Source organism: Anser anser (assembly GCF_964211835.1).
Source record: "Anser anser genome assembly, chromosome: 2".
NCBI lineage: Eukaryota > Metazoa > Chordata > Aves > Anseriformes > Anatidae > Anser > Anser anser.
The window spans coordinates 132,367,265-132,382,134 of NC_139721.1; the positions used below are offsets into that span (position 1 = coordinate 132,367,265).

General features: G+C 35.9%; 1 protein-coding gene across 1 annotated transcript in view; it reads left to right on the forward strand.

Moving 5' to 3' along the window:
* Nucleotides 1-974: 974 nt before the first annotated feature.
* The window catches only part of DGKB (diacylglycerol kinase beta), a 394,011-nt gene continuing 380,115 nt past the window's right edge, over nt 975-14,870 (forward strand). Inside the window, exon 1 of the mRNA XM_083824538.1 lies at nt 975-1,324. The gene's annotated coding sequence lies outside the window, so the exon portion shown is untranslated. The remainder of the gene's footprint in view (nt 1,325-14,870) is intronic.

The following is a 14,870-nucleotide window of genomic DNA, read 5'->3' on the forward strand; positions in this document are numbered from 1 at the left end:
ACCTCTGGAGATCATCTGGTCCAACCCCTCTGCTACTTTCCAGCTGGGTGGTCCCAACATGTCCTGGTGCCTGGGGTTGCTTCTCCCCAGATGCAGGAGTTTGCACTTCCCCTTGTTGAATTTCATGAGGTTTCTTTCAGCCCATTTCTCCAACCTGTCAAAGGTTCCAGGTTAAGGTGAAAATTATGAGAGCAATACAATTTCTAAACAATAGTTTTCAAAAAATATATATATATATATGTTTTTAAAGTAGATTGTGATTGTAAATCTGATAGATTGTAATTTGTATGATGCTTTGCATGTTTTAAGGACTGTGTAAATACTAACTAGTCTTCACCTCTAGCATACAGCTAAGCATTGCCCCAGTTTTATGACTTTGAAAAGTGGTAGAGGAAAAAGTTAATAATATAGTCAAAGACCAAAAGTAGATGAGGAACACAAGAATTTAGAAAATGTGCTGGAAAACCTGTCATCAGCTATATAGGATGCACTGCCCCGTAATTAGTTTGATTACAGTTTTGACTATAGTCTTGCTAAAAAAGAAGTTAAGTGGAAACAGATATATAATGTTTAGCATAGCAAATGTTAGCTGTAAGGGACCATTTACAACGTAGTCTACGCTGTTAGTGAAGTGGTTTTTTTTGTGTGTTTTTTTTTTCTTTCTTTCTGATTCTTCAGAATATTGAACTATTATTTCTTCAGTTTCTTCAATGACATCTTTTGTGTTTACATAAATTATTTCTTCTGATTTTTTTCAGGTATATACAACAGCTTAAGAATATTTTAATTGCCAAAAATGTAGGTTAAATTTTTAATGAATTCTTAAGGAGAATGTTTTATTACTTAAGCTACATGCAATTTTTTAATCTCAACATTCATCTGAAACATTCTCAGAGGGTTATGGCAGAGTAAGCTGTAATTTCCCTTCCCTTCCCTTCCCTTCCCTAAACATCTTTCAGTTTGACTTCCCATGTTTGTCTATTTGCTTTTCCTGTAGAGATACATTTTTCTTCTTACACTTTATTTCAGCTTTGTTATCTAAAAACGAGAATTTGGAAATTACTGAACCCTCAGTATTACCTCGTTTATAGTAATAGTCTCATTAATATATCTAATTTGCCTTCTGTGTTTAAAAAAAAAAAAAAAAACCTATATCGAGATCCAGAGGTTTACAAATGTGGGTCAACGATTTATGCCCCAATCCATAAAGTTGTAACAGGCCTTGTCTTTGGTCCTTTCTTCCTCTCTCACAGAAGTACATTTCCATGGTCTTTCCCACCCTGGTCGGAGAGCTTCATGAGGCGAGCTGCTGTCTATCTCTTAGGTATGTAACTATGTAGATATGCTACCTCCCTGTGTAGCTGGTCTGGTGTGCATATCAGACCTTCTGCTCCCTTCAGCAGTGAGTCACCAATGACAATGATGCATCTTTTATTCTTTACTGAGGAGGTTTTAATGCAGCAGCTATTCTGATTAGGCTTTGGTGAAACCTCCAAGTAGGAAGAACCATCACCCTCGCCATTGTCCAGTTGTCCTCACAGAGCAGTGTACCTGTTCTGCAGGGGCAGCTGGGGAGGTAGGGGAATCACTGGGCAGATGCACCTCCTATGCTTGTAACGCCGAGCAGGGACCTTTTGCCATTGTCCCCTGCCCCCCAATTCATCACCATTGTTGTTAGGGGGAGCAGAGGAGAGAAGGTTCACTGTAGCAGGAACTCTGCCTGCTCGCTGGTCCCCTCCTATTATCTGCTCACAAGGTGATAGGGGGTGATGTGTTTCTTGTGGAGCCTCTGCTGGCTGTCTAAGCCTCAGGGCTGGTATTTGGGGTGTCTCACCCCGGTGCCTTTCTTTCAGGCCTGGCAGGGAGTTGCTCCACCTATCTCCTGCTCACACTCCCTGATAGCCCTTAACCTCTCCACCTCCTCCCTGAGCTCTGCCACCAGGCTGACCATCCACGTGGTCACACCTCACACACCCGGTGTCTCTGCCACCCTCAGGTGGCAGAAACAGGCTCAGGCACTCGTTGCACCCAGAGACCTGAACTGCCGCATTTTTGAACAGGCACTCAGTCTGGGTGGCCACAGACTTTCTAGAAAGAGCTTTCTGCCTAGTGCAGACCATGGCGGTTTAGCTATAGGTGGACAGCCAGTAGATGAGCTGTTCTCCTGAGCAGAGAGGGGTGCACTGCCCTCTCCATGCACTCCCTGCCTGCGTGCACTGCTGCTCAAATAGCCACGCCATGCCCTGCTTGCCCGTCCTGGTCGGCGTGCTCCCCAGGGGCTGCCTTCGAAAGGCACGGGAGGGGGCGCTGTTGCCCCTGCCTACACCTCGTCAGCCTCCCACGCGAGGGCTGCCGGGTCCTGGCAGCTGCCTCGGCTGCCTCGAGTGGCCTTGATGACAGAAGAAGAGGCGTCCCAGCCCCGATCCCCCTCTCTGCTGCAAAACGCGTCTGCTGTGCCACTGATCACCTCAGCGAGTGGCTGCAAAATGGCAGCAATGCCCGATTTAATGGCGGCGATGCTGGATTTGGGCAGGAAGTGCTCGAGGGCGTAACGCTTCTAACTTTCTGTAAATGAAAGTGCAATGGACACCAACTGAAACTGAAATACAAGTAATTCTGTTTACACTTATTTATTTATTTATTTATTTATTTATTTATTTTTAGTTTTTGTGAGGGGGTTCAAACACCGGAAAGGGTTGCCCAGAGAGTGTGTGGAGTGTCCATCTTTGGAGATACTCAAAGCAGGACTGCACGTAGCCATGAGCAACCTGCTGTAGTTTACCCTGCTTTGAGCGACAAGATGGAGTAAATGATCTCAAGAGGTGCCTTCCAATCTCAGCAGTTCTGTGTCTTGGGTTGCTTTATGCTTCTAGACCACTCTTGAGTTGCAGATTAAGTGTTGATAGAGAAAAGAACAAGAAACACTTTTTAAAAGAACTTTAGATCTGCAACAGGCTTGTAAAAGATGAAATTAAAGGTGAATCAATTAAATACTTGAGAAAATTTAATTAATATTTGTTCAGGAAGAAATCCTGTAAACCAGAAAAAAAAAGGCACAGGAAGAAAGACTAGCACCTTGTTTGTAATCCAATGTTGTCTGATTAAAATTTTATTTAAGACAGCATTACAAGATTTATTTTTGTTCAGAGGCATATAGGTAATGTCACCTTATCAGAGGTAATCCAAAATATTATCTATGATATTTTATTAAAGTATTTCAATCAAAAATCTTTACAAACTTAGACTGAAAATCTCTCATCAGAAAACAAAGGAGTTGCAGCAACATTATTTTAGAATTGTGAACAAGTTCAGTATTTTTATAGCATAGGGGAACTCTTAAAAGCTAAGAAAGGTAAATGACACGAGACTTCGTTCATTGATATTTCCTTAGTTTCTAAGGATCCTTCACAACCAGGGGAAACAAACAAACAAACCCCACTTCTTTGGCAATAGTATTGGTCCACCACAAGTTTTACTGTATGAATTGTTTCATTAAACACAAAGAGCTACAAAAGACAATCTGAAATGTGATTCACTATTCATTGTTGTATAGCACCATGTGCTCATCTTTTCTAGATACTGATGAGAGGAAACTGAAAGGATCTGAATATAAATACTGTGCATTAGCCACAGTAATGTGCATTCCTCCTTCCCTGCATTCAAGCTGCAGATGAGGAATGAAGAGATATAATAAATAAACAGGGTTTTCTCTCTTTTTTTCACCCTTAATTCTGCAAATATGTTTTTAAGCTAATGCCAATCAGTAATTAGTATTTTGTTTTCAATGTGCTTATGGCTTTTTAAACTTGCATATTTATGTATACATGCTCCAAATAAACAAAGATGAGTTCACAGGTTTTTCTCAAGGGATTTCCTCAAAAGTTGTGTCCAAAGAAATAAATATGTTTATGGTTGGGCTGCTACTCCCTAGGACACAGCTGCTTTTGGGGCAAGTTAATTGTTTCTCCCCACAACATGACCTCATCACGTAGGACCACTTCAGAAAGAAACACGTATCAGCTAACATCTGTATTTTAGAAAGTGGAAGGAAAATAAAATGCTTGGTTGTGCTCTGTGGTGTCAGTGCTGTTCACAGTGGAGAATTAGATCTCACTCCTCAAGGAGAAATCATTAATCAAGGGGAAACAGGTCTTCTTTTAGAGATAAGTTGGGAAAACTTGTATCTCTTACTGGTTTTATGAAGAGGAAAAAAATGTTCAAAACAAGTTTTATATTTTCTGTAATCTACATAATTTCTTTAGCTGATTCTTGTCTCTTGGTCTCAGAACATATAGAAAGAAAAGCTCCTCTAACATCTTGCATTATGCATGAGAGCTTTAATCTAACTGTTGGTGTTTAATATTTTATACTGGATGCTAAACTTCAGATTGTGAGAAATACTGAAGATTAAAACAAGAGGTGCAAAAGAGACTAGAGAGATGGAGAGACAGTATAGAGACAAAGAAATGAAGAACTGCTCAAAGCCACAAACAGAACAGCATAGCAGCTTGGTTTTTTATGTCAGCAGGTGCTTTGTCTAAGGCTATGTTCTTCCATTAACAAATGTGTATTGTTACTCAAGAGGTATACTTTGAAAAAAAAAAAGTTAAGTCTTATGTTCTAAATAGCACAAAAAAGCACGTTTTATAGCCAGCTCTGCTTAAAATTATCCTGGCATAAACCACTTCAGTCAAAGTGCAAAATTAAAGCTCTCACACAGTAAGAAAGACAATTTATGATGATTCCTGTCACTGAAGTTTCTTGTCAGTGTTGACAGGTTTGAGATATTATATTCTGTCTGAAACCTTGTCAGACAAAACCACTGAAAAGAAATAAAACACTATCAATGGAATACTGATGTTTTCTTCACTGTAATGGGCTTTATGCTTCCCTAAAATTGCTAAAGCTGAATGACTGTTGCTCATTGTCTAATAGGATTAACACCTTCAGCTAAATATTTCTCTCTTCTTTACCAAAATTTTGCACTCTATTAAAAATGCACTTAGACAATCCATTTCTTAAAGACATTTAAATCTGTTGTTGATAATACAAGAGAGAACCATTTGTAAACTTCCATGTCTTCCTCTGCTGTTGTGTCTCAAAGTTATTGAGAAGAGTGTGTCTCAGACATCTCTGAAAAAGTGGAGTAGCTCTAAAAATAATAATAATAAAAATAATAATTACTCTGTTACAATACTCATTATAATAATGCTAAGATTTCTTTTGGTACTTTCAGATAGAACAGTATCTCCAGGTTAAAAACTGTTTTGAAACCCTCACCTGTGTTTTGTAGAGAGAAAATGGTTTAGTGTTTTCGGGTTATAAAATAAACCAGTGATTTGTAGGCTAAAGAAACAAAATGTTCTCAATGCTGATGACCGTTTTTATGTGTTATTTAACTCTTTACCTTTTGAAAGCAAAAATTTTGAGGACTCTAAATTCTTTTCCTTGTTTACCTTCATTTTTGAGGAACATATTATTGAGTGCTATTGGAAGGTATTCTGCCCTGTGTTTTTTAGTATTATGTAACATATTCTCCCTCAGTGCTCTAACTACAGTGCATGTAGAAAATGACAACCATAGGCAAGCAGTGAAGAAAATGAATTATATGTCAATACTGCACTAACTTTGGCTCCAATGATTTTGGAATCTTCTGCACTTCCATGTTATAAAGAAATGCTTATTATTTGTTGAACACCAGGGAAAGTTGTGAACTCTACAAGATGAAAAAGGAATGTCAATTTTGCCCTAAGCGTCTGACACATAAGGTAAAGTCAACTTGGTTGTGGAGTGTAATATGGATGTCCCATTCTTCCTATGTGGCTAACTTGATCAGTTTTCTCTCCATAATTATAGAAGCTGTTAAGAGTGGTTTGGCTGAGGGTATTGTGTCAAATATGGATGAACTGAGTCAAATCTGTAGTGAAGTGAAGTGAATGTATTCTCATTTCCATTTCTCAATTAAAATTCTTGATTTAAAAAAGAATTGTCAGGTCATGTCATTATGTGGTATGGATCTAATATGTAAATTCTATTTCAAGAGAGAACAGTGAAAAGACTCCAGTGAGTTGTCTTTCGTGTAGAATTTTTGGATTAATTTATTTTCTGATCTCAATTTTGATAGTTAGACTTACCAAGCATTAGAGCACTGCTAGCAAAAATAAATAAATAAATAAATAAAGTTATTGTGGGTTTTATGCTTGCTGGAATGTACATATAAACATTCACTCTTACTGAACATATTTTAGATTAAATTAAAAGTCTTATTCGTGTTCTAATTTGGTCATATTTTTAATTAATGAAAATGGGCTATAGAAAGATTTTTTTATCCCATTTTTCCCCTATGACATTTCTTACAATTATAGGAACAGACATAAGTGTCTCTAAAGTAATTGCATAGTATCTGAGTCATCAAGTGAAGCTTGATATATGGATATTTGCCACTACAGTAATGAAATTCTTTGATTAGAGCTAGTCAGTTAGAATTCGGCAAAATAAGCTGATATCCTTTTTTTATTTTTATTTTTTATTTTTTATTTTAATGTTATGTCAATAATTACTTAATGTTCCAAGGCACAGAGTGACCAAAGACCTTGTTAAAATCCTTTGATAAAGTATTTTTTGTCCTCAAACCTGAACTGCTTACAAATAGAAAATATATATATTATTTCTTAGAAATAAGTGAAAGTTCTGTGAACTGACTTTGAATATTTTTTTTTCCTGAAAAACGGAAACTATTTTCATATATATTTACTTGTATATTATTTTTTCTTAATTGCATTTTATATCATCACCCAAGCATCAGACTGACACCTGATCAGAAGTCATGTTCCTAACTTCTGTAAGCATTTGCATGATATAGTGTTATGAGTTAACATCGTATCTCCAGATGTAATAAATATTTGTAGAGGGATTGTTTATGACTATGTGAGACCATAACTGACTCCTGCCCCTTCTTTGCAGGCTGTAGCCATATTCCTATGGTTTAATAAGTGTGTTAAAATTTAGGCATTTAAGTTTGTGCTATCAGTGGCCTCCCCTGTACTCAGCTAAGACAAAAATGTAACCCTTGAGCACAGCTCATACTATTCTGAGAGAAGTCAGATGACTCACCCTCTGTTAATGCCTGTATCTTGCAAATAACTGTGAAAAGAACTTAGCAGTCTGATTTTTAAAATGTATATCAACAACATAAATTTACACATGGTGTTTCAGAGGCATTGTGCTATCCCAATGCGAAGAGATTTGAACGACTGAAAAAGTAGGTTAAAATGACATTTTGGACTCTGAGGGAAGGTATAAATGAATGGATGTCAGGTCAAGCAGACAAGTGCTGAAAAAAATTCTAATAGTTTTGTTTTTTTTTTTTTTTTAATGTAAACTGGCTGTTTAAACAGGTGGTTGTTGTGAAGTTGTCACTTGACAAAATCATTTTTTTTTTTAGTTGGCTTGAATAACAGCTTGAAGGGTTAATAAATTGCCAAAGGCTAGATTGTGCAAAACTTATTTGTCATGTAAGCTGCTTTTGTCATGTAAGCTGCTTGACTGAAATCAATGAAATTCCCCATACAAACATGTTTCATCATATGAAAAACTTTATAGTCTAATCTTTGAGTTCATATATAAATTGATTCGGTGGAATGAACTGAATGCATAAATTGTTGACCTCTTGATGATGCCAATATAAATACCTCTAGGCACTGGTTTAGCTTCTTGTGATTCTTCCTGGCATAGAACATTGTGGGGTTATTCTATCAAAAGAACCAGTATCTTTTTCCTTTATAACAGAGTGCTACATCACATTAATAATCCAAACAAGGAATTTTCAAGGTAGTTTTGAAATCAGACCACTCCAGGGCTGTTTTGTTATGCTTAATACTTGAAGGTCACAAGTTTCTTGAAAAATGTATTTGTAATATTGCTGTTTTTCTTAAGATACCAGGGATAGAAACCCTGCCATTTTTCCCATAGAGTAATGCACATGATATTGTATCTCATGTACGATACTATTCTTGCTAAAGAGGCTAGTGTTGAAAATCATGCTGCTGTCCTGCTATCAGATGTGAGGATCTTTGTTCAGAAAACCCCTACATTTCCGCTTTATTTGGTGATGATTGAATTAAGAGAAATGAAGACAAAATTGCTAAAATAGAAAGTTATATACATATGTGTCTTATGGTGAAATGAAAATATATACAGTATTTACTTGCCATATTTCAGTTACAGTTTAGCGAGTCCATTTGAAAGAAATGTTTGCCATGAGTTGCTAATGGCATAAAACTAACTCAATCTAAAGTTTAGAGAGGGTTGGCACAATCCTCACAGATTTATCTGATAAAACATATGGGTTAATCCTGTGCAGTCATTTATGGACCCTTATGTTTGGTATGAATGAGTGTGATGAGCTATTAGCCCAACACACTGAAAGTTTCAATTACGTGGTGGACTGTAGGAGTGGCTGAGTTTCAAAACTGGTGCTCAGTGTTTGAAATAAAGGTGAGGCCTACAATAGCAAAAGTGTGGCAATGTGCACTCAGTCTGGGGGATTTCAGATCTTTCAATTTTTCTTTTTTAATTATTATTTAGGAGAGCCATAATGTTAATTTAATGAACTATGAAGATTGTCTTGAAGATTAAGAATATAATGGAGATGAACTATTTAATTTTAGTTCACCATTCAGAGGAGAATATTCTGAGGTACATAATTCCGTAATTTGTCAGAGCAATTAAAAAAAAAAATAAAAAATCCTATAGTGTAATTTATGTTTGTAAGCCTGGGTGGAGGGAGTAGGGAGGGTTGGAACAACATAACACACAAAACAGAAGTCTGTTTACTTCCGTCTTGACTGTTGCTGAAGCCCATCAGTACTAGGTCCAAGTGTGCAAACACTTTGCAGTTTCCTCTGCCTGTTGCAATCAGGTTACATAGAGAATGTTGCCAAAGCTCTTCCCTTCCAAATGTGTTTGTTCTGCTGTACAACCTGGGCCCATTTTCAGTCATGTGCAGTAGAATTTGATTGTGTTCCTGGTTCTTTATATATTTATCTTGCACTTCCTGTATATTCTGTGATTTTTTTTTCTAAAGAAGATCTAAATGGGGGCATGAATTTAATATTGTTTGAATTGTTTCCTTTGGAATTACAGAATTTACCTGTTTTCCCTTGCAGTTATTATCTAAGTTGGATATCCAACTGGTATCCAGTTATTTAAACAGTTACTGAAAACAAAACAAAACAAAACAAAAAAGTCAATATACATGGAGAAGTAAAAAAAAAAAAAAGTAAAAAGCAAAGAGCTTTTTTTTTGGAATGTTTAAGTATGGCAGCTTTATTTACTCTGACAATGAAATGTTGCTCATACTAATGGTGACTCAGTGTTTTGCTGAGTCTCTGTGATTAACAAAATACAATAACAGTACAAAATTACTGTAATTTGGGGCTTGGATCTATGACACAACTCTACTTTTCTGTTTGCTTTTCTTTGGGGCTGAAAAGGTTAGATGTCTATAAATAGGACATGATCCAATAATCTGTAGAATTGTCTGTCCTTTGCTTTTGAGAGTCTGTGACATTTTCCTTTGATGATACCAGGTTCAATAGCTTTAGAGAAGTAAAATTGTGCTGGAAGGAAATGGTACCAAGACTGATTTCAGCTCCATTCCCCTTTTTCTGTTAATACTTGCAATTTATTTATAACATCATTTCCAAGAGCCAGTTTCTAGATGGTGTATTGTTTGTCAGGGGTATGGAGGAACATTAAATGTACAGGTGTCATCATGTCGTTCCCCCCCCCCCAAAAAAAAAAAAAAAAGTTGTTTGTCCTTCTGAGAATGGGGTTCATAAAGTTATCCAGCAATCTCAATAATTCCCCCCCCTTGTTTTTTTTTTTAATTGCTTGCACTAGGCAATTTCTTCTAAGATCAATACAGAGTTTCAAATGGTGATCATTACATAGTTTTAAATTTTGTTAGTGGCAATCAGTTTAGCTACAATAGTTCTCATTTGCTACACAGCATCTACAGGGGATCAGTTAGGCTTCGTGGGTTGCTTCTCTTTTTCAGATAGAAGGGTGGTGTTTTATATCTCATAGTTAAAGGAACATTTGTATATAAATATATTTCCATTATTTGTCCCTTTATTTTATAGTGTTCAGTGTACCACATGGAAAAGAAAAAAAAAGTTCCAATGTGAAGCCTGTGTGTATTGCAAGCCATAGTCAGTTAAGATGCCGTTAACCCGTTAACCATCTCTGTTGACCTAAAATGCATTCCTGTACTAGTCTATCAACTACAAATCCATTCTGAATGATATAGGAAGTTTGCCATGTAGCAAGATGCTCACACTTGGCTGTCTACATCCAAGTTTAGGCATAAAAATTCTAGTGAAATAATTTTCAGTTGTTTTGAGCCTTGGCAGCTGCTATTGGCTTGGAGATAATTTTTAGTTACTCACTGTTTCTGGAATCATTAATGATGGTAGATTCAGTGAGTGGGTTGTATCAATTGTAACGTTTTAAAAGGAAAAAAAAAAAAGGAAATATGAGAATTTAATCGTGACTTGGAATCACTGCAATCTTATTTGTCTGTTCTAAAAATAGCTGTTGCCATGAATAGTTGTTACTTTTTAGCATGTTAACATCTAGGCAGAAACTCAGGAGATTCAGTTCATTTACATACAGAAGAATAACTTGCATTGTATGCATTATGATGATTAAGGGAAATGTAAAGTACAACAGTTAAAGGTCAGCTATTAAGCTATGCTAATCCCTCATATTAGAAACATATCATGTTCTAGGTACTCCACTATTCTGTGTCTCAGGAAAAAGAAAAAAAGAAAAAAAAAAGTGCTATAAAAGGTTTAAAAGGCTGGAATTGATTGAAGGCAAAATATTATAGAAGAACAGCAAGGCCAAAGTAGGGTTATTTCACAAACAGTGATTTTCCATAGATTCCCAATAAAACATGGCCATCTTACTCCTGTTGATTTCACTTTATCCATCTTTTGTGTAGACAGACCTCTATAGTTGCTGTCATTCAGAAAGTAAGTGAGGAATGTCTTTCATCCTAGAGCTACATTCCTGTATAAGAGTTGTACACTTAGGTTATTATTTTAGTTTTTTTTTTTTTTTAACCAGTACCCTTTGTGATACATACTATTAATAAAATACTCCAGAAGAATGTCAGATGTAAAGGAACAAGATGACATAAGTTGTTTTTTTTTTTATATGACAATTAAAAAATGTAAGTGGCTAAAGTCTGATACAAGGGCCATGGGCAAATTTCCCACTACCTCTGCCAGTAACTGCATTAATAACAGCCCACCATCTCTGCTTGTTAGGACACAGTTATGACAGGGGAACTTGTCCTTTCCTCCCTGTACAAGGCCGTGGGGTGAGGGCATGCCCTCCCCACATACACAGCCAAGGTACACCTGTTAACTTTTTTTCTTTTGTCAGAGGCATGGAAGATGCTGAACTGCACAGATGTGGGCAAAGCAAGATGCTCTCACCCCAGCAGAGGAGGGTGGCCTAGTGGGAGCTCATGCTTGTTTGCTCAATAAACACATCTCTGTCATGATAGATAGACTGGTGTAAAAGAGTTTCATGACTTCCCTCTCCTCCACATGTCCCACGTTTCCTATTTTGCTCCTTACCCTGTTACATAAGCTGGTAATTGCATCTTTAAAGGCTATGTCAAAAAGGCTTGATCTTCCATTCCTTCTATCTTAAGCTTTTTGAATCTGGATCTCAAGAGAATAGCAGAAATGAAACTGTTTTGCAGTAGTTGAGCAGAGTCTGGAGAGCTTTTCTGGCTGCATTTGCACATATAAAATTATTTCTAAGATAACCATACCTCATTCTGTAGTATGCCTCAACAAACCTCATCCTGACAACAAGTTTGCGATATTCAAGAAATATGTAATGAAATGTACAACTAATTTTCTTTAATTCATTTGATTAAATGAACATGAATAATAGAATTTGCAACAGTTCCTCACTGTAGCAGGTGAAGTATGTTGATTTTTATAAAAATGCAAATATAATGAATATATAATATTTTAACAAATGTGTTTAAATAGTCATTTAAATAATTATATTTCCCTAATTAAAAAATTACAACAGTTTAAGTGTTTTAGCAAGATTTCTTTCTCTAACAGATAAGAAGCTCTTGTTTCTCAATGGCTTTCTTTTCCTTTTTTTGGGAAGCATCAGAAAGACATAACATTTTTTATTTATTGTTACTGGTGAAAAAAACAGAAGCATTGGTAAATTTGTCATTGCCTTGACTTCCTTTCTAATTAGCATTAAAATCAAATTCAGATGTCTATATACTGAGTAGTACTTTATTCCTGGACTCACTATGTTAAAGTCACCACATCGGAAAGGTAAGTCCTATATCTAGTCCTATGTATGTTTTGTTTTTTTCGTTGCCCAAGCAGGGTAAAACAGCAATAAACAAATAGTTTAAATCATGAGGATCTTTACAGTTATTAAATATCCTTATTAGAAATAGGGATGGAAGGAATATTTTAGTTTGTTCCAATGATTTCAACATCTCCTTAGATGATGTATAAAAATAGCCAGTCTTTTAGATATTTTCTGAAGATTCATTAATTTTATTAGAAAAATTTAACTGTTTTTGCCAAGATAATTTCTGATTAACCAAATCCAAAAAGCTGGTGACATGACTGCCCAATCTTTCATGAATGTATTCGATGCACTTGTGAATGTAGGAACAGGCGACTGTGAAGCTTGCTGGTGGCACTGACTAATTACTCCATGTTTCTTACATAAATTCTGCTTACATATGTTTCAATAGCATGCCATTTTTCATTCGTGAACTCTTGAAATTCATTACCCTCTCTGAATCTTAAATGTAGCTGGTTGTTCCCCACCTTGCGTTTACCCCCCTTGAAGAACATATGCTGAAGCTGTATCATGCTAAGGGTATCAGTCAAAGTTTGTATCACACTTCCCCTACATTAAGATAAAGCAGTTCTGCAACTTTCATTTCCTCTGGGACAGAAAATTGTTGCAGAAGGGAAGCTGAGGGTTCAAATTCTGCATACCATGAGGTAGACATTATTTCTCATTTTTAAATAAGAAATATCGTTTTTTTTTCTTCCATTAAGTATTTCTGATGTACCTAAAATCCATGCAGCACTATTATCTAGGCAGGCTGCTTTGACCATAGAAATTGTTGAGACTGAACTGGACTAGTATCAAATAAGATTATTTCACATTTCCTATGTGAAATGGTCCTGGATATATAGTATGATATTTTTGACTTTCTTTGTCTCTGTGATTCATTACCCACTGTAAATTTGACGCATATTCAGTTATTCCTCCTTTTGTATTTTTTTCCAGCTAGGGATTAATCCTATGTGTGATACTTTGTACATTTCTTTATTGAATTACATCTTTTTTTCCTCTCTCTCTCCTTCTTTTTTTTTTTTTGGATCACTTTTTCAATTTGTCAAGGTCACTTTCAATTCAAATCCTATTCACTGAAGTGCTTGCAGATGCTTTCAGCTTGGTATTGTCTGCAAATTTAATAAGTGTGCTCTCTATTCCATCATCCAGGTCATTAATGAAAATATTGAATAATACTGGATCCAGGACAGACCTTGTGAAACCCCACTCAGTATTTTCTTCCAGCTTGACAGCAGGTCAAGCTCTAAGTAGAGCTTCAGATTTGTTGTGCACCTAGCTACAATAATGTCATCTCAACTGCTTAATTCTAAGCTTATTCATGAGCATGGTATGTAGGACTGTCAAATACTTGAAACAACACATCGTATCTATTGTTTCCCTTTAGGAAGAGTAGATGGGATTGATGTCTTCTCTTGACAAGTGGATATTTGCTCTAGTTTATCTGTAGTATTTACTCAAAGATAGAGCATTTTTGTGAGAATTGAAGTTAGATTGACTAACATGATATTATCTGGATCTTCCTATTCTACTTTTTCAAGGTTAAGCACAGCTGTTTACCTTTTTTTATTCCCACTCTCTTCCATATATTCTCAGAGGAAAGATAAATTCCGAGATTATTTTATCTGATTCCTGCAATGGTTCCAGTAGCCTGGTTCCAGTTTGCTGATTTCTCAGTTTAGCTACCCCTTTGGAATAAAGACTGAAACAAAATATTTAGTTAATAACTGCTTATAGCTTCCTCTTTTTTTTTTTCCTTTTTTTTCCTAATCAGCTTTTTGCTACTTTCTTCTTGTCTTTATATACTTTGTAGAAAGAAATGTTATTCATGTACACTATGAAAAAGCTAAACAGTGTCTCTGTGGACTTCTGCTGGAAACCTCTCCCTTCTTTTTTGTCTTAATGTTCCCACATATTTGGGGTATTCCTATATTTTCATTTTCAGTCATATGAATTAATTTCCACTCTTTGTAAAATTTCTTCTTGAGTTTTTGATTACTGCTTCCTAACGCTACTTCTGTTTGAGGTGGTTCATATTTTTGAGAAACTGCTAATGCTTTTATGAAAAAATAAAAATAAAAAATCTGTGATATGTCTACAAGTACTCAGTCAGTAGTTGAGGTACATATAAAAGGCTTTAGGTTACTAAACATATTATTTTTTATTCTTTAGTTTTATCTGACTGTGGAGAATTTGAGCCATTCCTGCCACAGCCTTAAGTAGGGCCATGGAATGAGTACGTTTCCATGGCATACTGTAAAACAATAAGGGGAGATTTATATTAAAAAAATGATGCAAGTCTGTTCACATTCAAGCTGATGACAAAACCTGCATGAAGTTTAGTGGGAACAAAATTAAATAATTTTTAGTGTGGAACTATATATTAACAAATGCATTTACAAATTATATTCTGTTTTCATAATTCAGAGAACAGCAAATAC